The 12,578-nt window shown below is 40.9% G+C and overlaps 1 protein-coding gene and 1 long non-coding RNA gene across 5 annotated transcripts in view; one reads left to right on the top strand and one right to left on the bottom strand.

Moving 5' to 3' along the window:
- The window catches only part of LOC140197675 (trans-2,3-enoyl-CoA reductase-like), a 215,712-nt gene that overhangs the window by 29,140 nt on the left and 173,994 nt on the right, over window positions 1-12,578 (bottom strand). The gene's annotated exons all lie outside the window — the stretch shown is intronic.
- Window positions 2,210-12,578, top strand: part of LOC140197676 (uncharacterized) — a 58,044-nt gene continuing 47,675 nt past the window's right edge. The window contains exon 1 of the long non-coding RNA XR_011885992.1: window positions 2,210-2,302. This is a non-coding gene — a long non-coding RNA (uncharacterized lncRNA). The remainder of the gene's footprint in view (window positions 2,303-12,578) is intronic.

The raw sequence follows: 12,578 nt of genomic DNA, 5'->3' as shown, positions 1-12,578 counted from the left end.
ACATAATAGAAGAATGCCTTGGGGTTTTCCTTTACCCTACTCACCAAGGCCTTCTCATGCCCCCTTCTTGCTCTTCTCAGCCCCTTCTTAAGCTCCTTTCTTGCTTCCCTATATTCCTCAATAGACCCATCTGATCCTTGCTTCCTAAACCTCATGTATGCTGCCTTATTCCACCTGACTAGATTTTCCACCTCACTTGTCACCCATGGTTCCTTCACCCTACCATTTTTTATCTTCCTCACCGGGACAAATTTATCCCTTACATCCCGCAAGAGATCTCTAAACATCGACCACATGTCCATAGTACATTTCCCTGCAAAAACATCATCCCAATTCACACCTGCAAGTTCTAGCCTTATAGCCTCATAATTTGCCTTTCCCCAAGTAAAAATTTTCTGGTCCTCTTTGATTCTATCCTTTTCCATGATAATTATAAAGGCCAGGGAGCGGTGGTCACTGTCCCCCAGGTGCTCACCCACTGAGAGATCTGTGACCTGACCCGGTTCATTACCTGGTACTAGATCTAGTATGGCATTCCCCCTGGTCGGCCTGTCCACATACTGTGACAGGAATCCATCCTGGACACACTTAACAAATTCTGCCCCATCTAAACCCTTGGAACTAATCAGGTGCCAGTCAATATTAGGGAAGTTAAAGACCCCAAGACATTCTACAAGTATGTGAAGAGCTAGAGGATGAACCGTGTGAGAATAGGACCAATCAGGTGTGATAGTGGAAACGAGCATGGAGTCGGAACAGGTAGCGGAGGTACTTAATGAATACTTTGCTTCGGTATTCACCAGGGAAAAGGAACTTGGCAGTTGTGGAGATGACTTACGGTGGACTGAAATGCTTGAGTATACAGACATAAAGAAAGAGGATGTGCTGGAACTTTTGAAAAGCATTAAGCTAGATAAGTCACCGGGTCTAGAGGAGCTATACCCTAGGCTGCTGTGGGAAGCAAGGGAGGAGATTGCTGAGCCTCTTGCGATGACCTTGCGTCATCAATAGGGATGGGAGAATACTGGAGGATTGGAGGATTGCAAATGTTGTTCCCTTGTTCAAGAATGGGAGTAGAGATAACCCAGGAAATTATAGACCAGTGAGCTTTACTTCAGTGGTAGACAAGTTATTGGAAAAGATTCTGAGAGGCAGGATTTATGAGCATTTGGAGAGACATAATCTGGTTAGGGATAGTCAGCATGGCTTTGTCAAGGCCAGGTCATGCTTTACAAGACTGATTGAATTCTTTGAGGTTGTAACAAAACACACTGATGAAGGTAGAGCAGTGGCTGTAGTGTGTATGGATTTCAATAAGGCATTTGATAAGGCTTCCCATGCAATGTTCATTCAGAAAGTAAGGAAACATGGGATCCAAAGAGAACTTGCTTTGTGGATCCAGAATTGGCTTGCCCACAGAAGGCAAAGGGTAGTTGTAGATGGTTTGCATTCCACGTGGAGGTCAGTGACCAGTGGCGTTCCACAGGGATCTGTTCTGGGACCCCTCCTGTGATTTTTACAAATGACCTGGATGAAGAAGTAGAAGGGTGGGTTACATACTCCACATAATTGGAATAATCTTTTAGAGAATCTGAAGTCTGCCCCAAATTTAAGTTATTTTAAATCGAGATTTAAAACTTTTCTTTTTGCTGTAGCTTTTAGTTATAATCTCCTGCAATGTAACTTTCATTTATATAATTTAGGTTTTGTGTTATTTTATTCTCTTATATAGTGTTTGAAATTTGATGTTTGATTTTTATATCGTGTTCTATGTAAAGCTCTCTGAACTGCCTTGTGTTCGAAAAATGCTATACTTCTTTGTTTACTAAGCTTGAAGAATAAAGCTGTTACATTTTATTTAATGCTTAATCAACAAAGTATTAGTTTTACAATGTTCAATTGATTTGGCATCATACTGGACGTAAGTAATCCAAGTTTTCACTCACTGACCTAAATACAGCAAACACTATTGTTCCAATTTTAGGACAATTCCTCACTGCTAGAGCAAATAGGTCTTCTCCATTCCCCCCTCTCCCCCTGCCCCCCCATCCTCTTGGTGAACTTAATCATCCAGAACAAAGTGGCATTAGTGAATCATAGTGATGTGTTGCAGACTGCTTACAAAACTTCTAAATATACTTCTTCAGAATTATTCTCACTGCAATTTGCAGCCTGTAATTTCCTTTTAAGTAGTGATTAGTTCGGTGGGGCAGAAGCAAGCTGAGACAATGGGTCTACCTGGACAGGCAGGTTTAGTTCAGTGGGGCAGGAGCAAGCTGAGACAATGGGTCTACCAGGACAGGTAAGCAGGTTTCCTTTTAAGCACAGTTTGTTATTTTTTTTGCACAGTCACTGTTGTCCGCTGTGTTTGGTGTAACCTTTCATTGATTCTATTGTAGTTCTTATATTAACTGAGAATGCCTGCAAGAAAATAAGTCTCAGTTCATCACTGCAAACTGTAAATCCATCTACAATACTTATTATCTCTTAGAGTATAATGAGGTACAAAAATAAGTATACGGTGACATATAAGTACTTTGATAATAAATTTACTTTGAATTTTGAACATTCAGATACCTCTTTAAACATCCAAACGCAATGGAACACAAGAGCTTTCTACACATTCATTTCTCATGGTTTACATGGATATGAATTAGGATCAGAAGTAGGTCACTCAGCCCCTCGAGCTTTGTGTCATTTAAGATGGTTATTGCTGATTATTTGTAACATCAGTTCTGCTTTTCTGCTCCTCGAGTATCTAAAAGTTTTTTAGTCTCCATTTCTGAGTATTGAGGAATAGATTTTCAAGGCTCACAATTTTCTGAGAAAAAGAAAATCACTTATTCCATTTTATGTATGGGCTTACTTATTCTTAAACAAGTACCTCTCATGAACAAACCTCCTCTTTATACCAACACCTGTCTGAATTTTGCATATTTCAATCAAGTCCCCTTTCGCTCTTCTAATTGCAAAATTTTGTTGCTGGTATGTTGTACTCTGTAACTTCTCCAAGTCCAATATCCAGTTCTTATCTGTTGTTGACAGTCACTGTTCTGGGGAAATGGAAATCTTACAATTAAATGCTGGCCACATTACCTGCTCAGGGAGTTTACTGTTGTGTTCATCACTGCAGTCAACATCCCCCCCAAGCATGATCACCAAGAACACACTGGGACAGTTTCACAGTGTCATCAGTTCTCCAAAAAACAAGCATCCAGTCAGTCTGTTCATAATAGCAGGACACTTCAATCATGTTAACCTGCATGCTGGTTTACACAAATTTCACTAACATGTCGCCATGGCCAGTAGGGGAACAAACAGAGCGGTCCGTGTTTATACAAACAGATGCGCTACTTACAAAGCAACACACTCTCATCTTGGCCTCTCTAACTACATCTCCATCATGCTAATCGCAGCACATTGACTGCTGCTGAAAATGAAGAAACCAGTCAAGAGGACCAGGAGGCAACCTCTATGCTTCAGGATTGTTTTGAATGGACTAATTGAGAGATGTTCAAGGAGGCCGCCACAAAAGGGGCAGACACAGACCTCAAGGAATATGCCTCATCGGTCATCATCTACCTCAGTCAGTGTGTAGACAATGTTGGTACCTCAAGAACGGTCATTTCACAGTCCAACCAGAAGCCTTTGCTGAACCCAAAGGTGTGTTTCTACTAAAAGCCCGGGTTACTGCCTTCAAGTGCCAACGCAATGAGAATACAATCCAACAGAAAGACATTGACAAGTTCAAAGGAATGGAGCTTAAGGCTGTGAAAGATGTGAAAACTCAATACTAATTTGTATTTGGTAAATATATTATTAAAATCAGAAGGAAATAAATAAAATCTGTGCTATTTACTGATGTTGTTATGATCTGCCCATTGCATCTGGTTAAAAGTGAAATCAAATATTAAAAATAACCAGTATGTTTTAAAAAATCTCCTTACATAGAATACTGAGAGACTGCAAACTGTAAATCTGTCTACAATACTTATTATCTCTTAGAGTATAATGAGGTACAAACAGCTGCTTAAAAGTAGACTTTGTTTTAAATCAGTCGAGCTTCTTAAATCATTAACTACCGAGGATTATCAAGGTGCAAGTAATTTATTGTGTAACCTGTATTTAATCTGCTGTTCAGACAATCTCTTGATGCTAAGGATGGTGTTTTCCAGTCCAGCTTGATGAGTTCTTTGTCAGTGGCACTAGAAGGGGAGGGGGAGGGGTGCAGGAGCAGCAGTATGGGATGGGTGTGTGAATTGTTTGTGCTCCAGTTGCACAAACTATATTCGAGCTACTCATCTTACTTTCCAGCCAGATTGTAAATAGGGTCACTGCATCTGTCTTTATGCAAACTAAAAGTACAAATTACCTGCCACGACAGCTTTCATGCTGAGCATGATTGGTGGGAAAGTAATGGTAGTTTTGTAGAAAAATAGTAATCAGTCCGTAGTTAGATAATTTCTACGTATCTACAGTAAGTTCTCTGCCTAGTTGTATAACAGCCTGGTATGAATGTTTCAATGCACAGGATCACAAGAGGCTGCAGAGGGCTATAGGCTCAGGTACCTCCATCAGGAGCAGAGTTCTCCGCACCATATAGAATATCTTAAAGAGGAATGCCTAAAGAAGATGGCATCCATCATTAACTATCCTCACCATCCAGGAAATGCTCTTTTCTTGTTACTATCATTCAGGTTGAGACACAGAAGCCCGAATACCCATTCTTTGAGCTTCAGAAACACCTTCTTCCCTTTCACCAGCATATTTACGAGTAGTCCAGAATATTCAATATTCCTTTATTTTTCACTATTTATGTAAGTTTGTAATTTACAGTAACTTTATGTCTGCACTGTACCGCTGCTGCAAAAGAACAAATTTCATGTCAAATAAGTGAGCAATAATAAATCTGATTCTACCATGTGTAGCTTTGTACAATTCAACACAGGAAAAGCCTTAAAGCTACAGTAAGCAGGTAAAAACAAGTTTATATCAACGATGGGAATTCTTTGGTAGAGAAGTGAAAAATTCCAAGACCACTGCTGCTGAAATAGCTGAGAGAGGAGATCTATTAAGCGTCTGTTAGAGTCAGGTTCAATATCCATTTTTGAAAGACATAAGGAGAAACATTTAAATGGGTGAGATATAGAAGGGCACAGTCCGAGTGTGGACAAGTGGGATTAGCATTGATGGGCAGAAATGTTGGCATGGATGTGATGGGTCAAAGGCCATGTTTCTATATTGTACTACTCTTTGACTGACAGAGTGGAGTTTTGACTGAGTGAATAAAGTAAGGCTTGAAAAACAATATATTAGTGTCAGGGCTCTGTACTCAACCTACAAGGTGGTGTTTTTCAATTTTGACAGCCATAATTTACTTGAAATGATTTTTTTTCTTTCTTTCTCAGACTCTGAAACAGGTACAGCCAAAGTATTTTGCATTATTTGCTTACTGTCTGCTGCTGGCTATTTCTGCAGTAGGTCAAGTCTTCCTTTTTAACATGCTACAAAATGAACACTGTTAGGTCTCTACACCAAGAAATCAACTTCCTGATAGTGGACTACCTGACCCATAGATATGAACTTCAGGATGGCTAAAAAGAATATTCAAGAAGACCTCCACCCAGTGGTCAGAGTCATGAATCATGATGATTCTGGGCATTTGGGAGTCGAAAAGACCTATGGATTGCTCAGAGACCAGTTTTACTGGCTCCAAATGAGGTCAGAGGTCAAAGAATACTGCAAGACGTGCATTTGACGCATACAGCGGAAGATGCTTCCCACACGGGCAGCTCTCTTGCCCCACTTGCAGAGTGCAGAGCCTCTGGATCTGGTGTGTATGAATTTCCTGTCAATAGAACCTGATGCCAGCAATACAGTGAATGTCTTAGTCATCATGGACCACTACACCAGATATGCGCAGGCTTTTCCTACCAAGGACCAGAAGGCGTCCACGATGGCCAAAGTGTTATGGGAGAAGTATTTTGTTTGTTATGGGCTCCCCAGCTGGATACATAGAGATCAGGGGCGGGATTTCGAGAGCAGATTCATCCATGAGTTACTGGGCATGCTTAGAGTTGAGAAGTCGAGGACCACGCCCTTCTCCCACTGAATCCGGTAAAGTGGGAGCAGCTATCCGTGGGCAGCCTGGGTTGCAGTGGGACCCTGCAAGGGATGAAGCAAGGCTTGTCTACGGGACAGAGGGGTCTGAGTTGCAGGTGGGCATGAGTGATAGTTCGGGGAAGACCTCGCCAGGTAGACCAGAAGTACCCCCAGTCGTGTCTGAACCTGAAGATTTAGCTGAAGGGGTGCAGTGGTCTCAAAGGATTAGGAGACCACCAGATAGGCTGGCCTTTGTAGCACCAGGGGAGCAGAGTGTGACCCCTACCATTTTGGGAAACATGTCATTGCCTTTTACAACTGGATTGGACTTTGTGTTTTGCAGGAAGGGTTGGCGAATTATCTCCACGTCATGAGGACATGACTAAATTTGGTGTGGGGAGAGTGTAACGCGCTGTAAGGTGTCACTGCTAATGTAATGGCCGCTGTGTAATATTCTACTTCTAAGGTAATGGTTTCTCTGTAGCTGCAATGACTAGAGGGGCTTTTGGAATGTATGTTAGCCAATGCAGGGATGTTGTTCACTCTCGTGGATCTGGGTCTGAGAGAAGGGTCTTTTGTCGGGGAGAGATGAAGAAAGAGGACGTGAATGGAGGGAGTTGGTAGACCGCCAAATGGAGTGAACTGAGGAGTGAGGGTCCGAGGGTCCGAGGGTCGGCTACGCTTGGAGGAGGATGACGGGAACAAATGGAGAAACTGTGAGCTCCAACCTTTGCACATTAGACTGTTTCATGAGAATGGGCCCTTTTCTCTTTTTTTTGTTTCTTTACTAACTCTACAGTCAAATTAAGAATTATAAAGCTCAATCATTTAATCGCACATTGTGTATTATTCGTTATTTTGGGGTGCTGATTTGTAACAGGGAACACATTGCGCAGCATCCACCCAAATGAGATTCTTTAAGTTTGGCCGGGCCGAGGGCTGTTTCCCCCTAGATTAAGCCACTAACTGAACCCAGGGTTGCATTCATTATATCACAGTATGAGTAAAGAACAAACCAATTGTCAATTATTATTCAGAGTGTACATGAGGAATTTGAATTTTCCAGTGGAGTGACTCATTTTCTAGTAAGACCTGTCCTGATGAAGGGTCTTGGCCCAAAATGTTGACTGTTTACTCTTTTCCATAGATGGTGCTAGACCTGCTCAGTTCCTCTGGTGTTTTTCTGTGTGCTGCTTTTCATTTTCTAGTGGGTCATGAGTGCTGTTCATTATAGAGTCAAACAGCAGAGAAACTGGCGCTTTGGCCCAACTGTTCTGTGACAAATGAGATGTCCTTCTAAGCTATGATGATGATGATTATGAGGACACGCAGTCCCTTTTTATTGTCATTTAGTAATACATGCATTAAGAAATGATAAAATGTTTTTCCAGAATGATATCACGAAAAACACGACAAATTGACGTAAAAACTAACAAAAACCACATAATTATAACATATAGTTACAACAGTGCAAAACAATACTATAATTTGATAAGAACAGATCATGGCACAGTAAAAGTCTCAAAGTTTCTCGAAAGTCCCAACATCTCACGCAGATGGTAAACCTCCAGCGCCGCCAACTTGCTCGTGCAGCATCCCGGAAGCTTCCGACCACAGTCCAACTCCGAGTCCGTCCGAAAAACTCCGAGCCTCCGACCACCTATTCGACAACGAGCACCGAGCACCATCTCTGCCGAGCGCTTCGATCCTGGCCCCAGCAATAGGTGATACGCAAAGACGAGGATTTGGGGCCTTCGTCTCTGGAGATTCTCGATCACACAGTAGCAGCAGCAGCGAAGCAGGCATTTCAGAAGTTACTCCAGATGTCCCTTTGCGCTTCTCACGGCTGTTTCCATCAAATCCGGATTGTGCACGGCTCCTAGTTACACATACGATATCAGACAGAATGGCTGCGTGCGCTGCGTCGCACCACCATCTTCTCCTCCCTCCTCCAGTAATCCCATTTTCCCACATTGATACATATATCTGAACATTTCTTATCCATGTACCAGTCCAAATGTTGTTATTGTACCATCTCATGCACTTCTTCCAAAAGGTCATTCCATAGCAGACCACCCTCTGGGTGAAAATGTTGCCTCTCAGATTCATATTAAATGCTTCCTTTCTCTCCTTAAACCTATGCCCTCTAGTTCTTGGTTTCCCCATCCTGGGAAAAGATTGCTTGCATTCACCCTGTCTCTGCCCCTCATGATTTGATACATCTCCAATACCCTCTAATGATTGAAACTTGAGTTTCCATCAGAAGGAGGTTTATTTTATTACACTGTATGTGGATGTTCCTGAATTAGTTTCAGTGTGGCAGTTTCTCCATCTATAGCAGAAGCTGCAGGCAGGGTGAAAAGGAACATCCAGTGGACCTTGGAATACAAGTTGTGAACCCTGAAATAAAATCAGACCCACCCATGAATAGATGAAACTTGTAGAATCCACTCAAGCTATGATCCCCCAACTTAGAATCGTAAAGCAGAGAATATTACTTAAAACATTCAGAAACTTTCATATTTGTTAATAAAGGAGCAAAATCAGGTGAAAGGCAAATAGTAGTACAACGTTTAACAGTGCTAGCTGTACGATTGAGGTTCAACTCTCACTGCTGCCTGAGAGGAGTTGGTATATTCTCCCTGTGATGGCATAGATTTCCTCTGAATGCTTCAGTTTCTTCCCACATTCCAAAGATGTATGATTACGGTTAGTGAGATGTGCCCATACTATGTTGGCAAAACTTGCAGGCTGCCCCCAGTACAGTCCTTGGACTGTGTTGGTTTTTGACACAACCACAGCATTTTACTGTAGGTTTCGATGTTTTGATATACACGTGACAAATAAAGCTAATCTTTACAGATATCTCGCAAACACCAGGAATTCTGTAGATGTTGGAAATTCAAGCAACACACATCAAAGTTGCTGGTGAACGCAGCAGAAGGGTCTAGGCCTGAAACGTCGACTGTACCGCTTCCTAGAGATGCTGCCTGGCCTGCTGCGCTCACCAGCAACTTTGATGTGTGTTGCTTTACAAATATCTTTTCACTTCAAAAAGCAAGAATGCTCTCACACCAAAACAGTTCAAAAGAAGTTTAAATGCTTCAAAAGGATTATTAGATCCATGAAGAATCTAAATTTCATAGTATTTCAATGCAAGATAACTGGAAAGATTTAGAAAGTATATGTTTTTCTTATTCTGATAAAGCGTATCCAGAACTTGATAAGAAGCACATAACACATGCCTGCTCCCATTCATTATGACTGAGTGGGAAAGACTATTTGCATCTCATTTGACTGGGTGTAGGTTCTTTCATCACATTTATACCGTGCCCCCATTTGTCCAGGTCCCCATCCCTGTGCCAAACTGCATAAAGAGTGCAGAGTTGGAGCACAGCTGTTGGCCACATCCTTGGGACTTCTGCCTCCCCTTGGGCCAATGCAGAAATCCAAAAGTTGTGATTAGTTACACGGTGAATTGTTCGTAACTTTGTCAACATTTCCTTGCTATATCCTGGCCATAAGTGATTCAATCATAAATATATATTGGTTCATGAATATATCACTTATTAACAAACATTAGAATCATGTACTGCAGGGGAACATTTTTTCACAAATCTGTATTTACCTTGTGTGAATTTTTTTAAAAATAAATATATTTTCCTGAAATTGGTGTTATGAATGTTTTCCCCAGAAGCTACTTAAAACATGAACAAATTTAACACAAATCTAAATGACAGCACCATCTGTCAAAAATGATTACCTCTGGGATATGTCTAAATGCCTGGTTCATAAAGGCAGCAAATGATATTTCTAAAAGTGTAGAAGTTAACCTTTTGCTTTTCAGCACAAATTCAGATATGGAAGTTGTACACAACAAAATTAAGTAGCACATACAGGCCTTTCACTTCTTCATTCCCAAACTGGCATTCATTCATTAAAAACAAAATATGCTGAAAACATTCAGGGCTCAGGTAGCATCTCTGGAGGGAGAAATAGTTAACATTTTGGATCCACAGCAATTCAACATAACTTAGTAAGAAAGAATAAGTTATTATTAGCAAATGCAGAGATTTTTCAGGTTGTTCTATTTTCATTTCTGATCTCCAACATCTGCAATCATCTGATTTTCGCGTACTGCCATTCAATAAGCTCATTTCCTTCTGTGGTTTCACATCCTCACAGCACCCTCATTCCTTAATTCCTTTAGGTTCCAAAATCGATAGGTATCTGACCTGAACATGCTAGTTACTTGGCTTCCAGACGCCTCAGAAACACAAAATTCTAAAAAATTACAGCTTTGAAAAAAAATACTTACTTTGAAAAAATAAATTTCTCATTATCTTTGTCCGAAATAACCAATCCTTTGTACTGAGTTTTTCATTGATTCTATTGTATTTCTTTGGCCTTCATAAATCAAAGTGTTGAGTGCAGGAGTTGTGCTTTTATGTTGAAATTTTGGAAGACATTTCTGAGGCCTAATATGGAGTATTGTGTGCAATTCCGTCACCTACCTACAGGAAATGCATCAATTAGTTTGAAAGAGTGCAGAGAAAATTTATAAGGATGTTGCTAGGACTTAAGGACCTGAGTTATAAGGAAAGGTTGAATAGGTTAGGACCTAATTTCCTAGTTTGTAGGAGAATGAGGGGAGACTTGATACAGATATAAAAATGATGAGGAGTATAATAGGGTAAATGCAGGAGGATTTTTCTATTGAGGATGAGTGAGAGTAGAACTAGAGGTCATGGGTTAAGGGTGAAAGGTGAAGAGTTAGGGGAACATGAGGGAGAACGTTTCACTCTGAGTGTGGTGAGAGCATGAAATGAGCTTGCAGCACAAATAGTGGATGGTTGGTTCAATTTCAACATTTAAGAGAAATTTGGACAGGTACATGGATAGGAGGGGCATGGAGGGCTATGGTGTCAGGCCTGCATGGGCTGGCACTTCTCTGTCTCAACCCAGCTAAAAGAAGTCACCTGCCATTCATTTCCAACCCATCACTTCCAGCCTATATAAACCGAGCTCATATCCACTTTCCTTTTCCTCCCGTTAAACCAGACGATCTCAACCAGTTGCTCCTAACCTTCAGGTACTTTGCTACCCGTTATATTTAGTATCTATTCCCTCTTGTTTTGGGGGCTTGTTATTTTGCAGTTTATTATTAAAGTAAGCATTCACTGCTGAATCATCTCAGCTGCTCTGAATTTGGTTCAAGACTCTTTTACATTTCCTGACAAACGGTCCGGGCGCAGGTTGATGGGACAAGACAGATTGTTAGTTTGGCATGGACTGAATGGGGCAAAGAGCCTGTTTCTATGCTGTTGTATTCTATGTCTCTATGACTCTACTGTGAAAGCCTGCAAGTATCACATTGTAGTATATAGTGACATATACGTACTTTGATAATAAATTTAATTTGAACTTTGAGATCCTAATTGGTGGCTCTAGATTTCCCAGCAAGACAAATGTCTAACACTTACACTGTTAGTTCTTTAAGTCTCCTCACAGGAAGATTTGTTTATGTTGTATCATTCTAATTTTTTCCAAATTCTAAAGAATGTACAACCTTCAACAGTTGGAATCATTTCTAGCTATTGAAGAGCATCTTGTTGAACTTGCTACAATCAATTACATTGTTGCAAGCATTCGGTTCATGATGACAGATGAGTAAGCTTATTAAACTCAACAACTGGTTTTATTGTGATAAACACAAAAACAGACTGGGCGCTATGAATTTGGGAGAGAACATACAGATGGGGGAGGTGATTGTTACACACCGCAGTTACAGTCAGGGAGACCCACAAACACACATGTGAATAACTATATAACCCAAGCTAAAAATTATCAATAAATGAATTTGAACATCTCACTATAATCCCACAAAAGCATTTTAATACAAGGACAATAAATAGCACTGGTCATTAAGAATGCTGTGGCGAGCAGTCAACCATGCCCCCGCCCTCTCCCAGAGTGACCCACAATATGTTCTTACATGGAGTTAAGATATACACCATGGGAACAACCTTCCTAGCTCAAATCAACCATATTAACCAAGATGTCTTACCTACCCTCATCCCATTTGTCCATACCTTTTCCTACCCATGTATTCAGTATGCGGATGACAACACTGCCACAGCGCACTCGGAAGATCACCTCCTATGCATCCTGAATGGCTTTGCTTTTGACTTGAATATAAAAATAGGCACAGGTCCTACATCAGTCACTACTCAAGATGTCATTTATCCAACCTTCCATAATGGTAGATGATATCGCCAATGAAAATGTAAATCACTTCCCCTGCCTTAGTAACATTCTCTCCTTGGATCAGTATTCAGTCTTTGGGCTGGGGGCATTGTGTTTTAAACCAGACTCAGGTTTCGAAACATAGCAGCTAAATGCTTCTAAAGATCGAGGAGATTTTTGAAGAACTTCCCACTAATATTCTTTGCTTAGGTTCAGGTCATAAATGGGAG

This window comes from Mobula birostris, chromosome 5, assembly GCF_030028105.1.
Source record: "Mobula birostris isolate sMobBir1 chromosome 5, sMobBir1.hap1, whole genome shotgun sequence".
Lineage (NCBI taxonomy): Eukaryota > Metazoa > Chordata > Chondrichthyes > Myliobatiformes > Myliobatidae > Mobula > Mobula birostris.
Note: the sequence above shows the minus strand (reverse complement) of the source record. Positions and strands in the feature narration are given on the sequence as shown.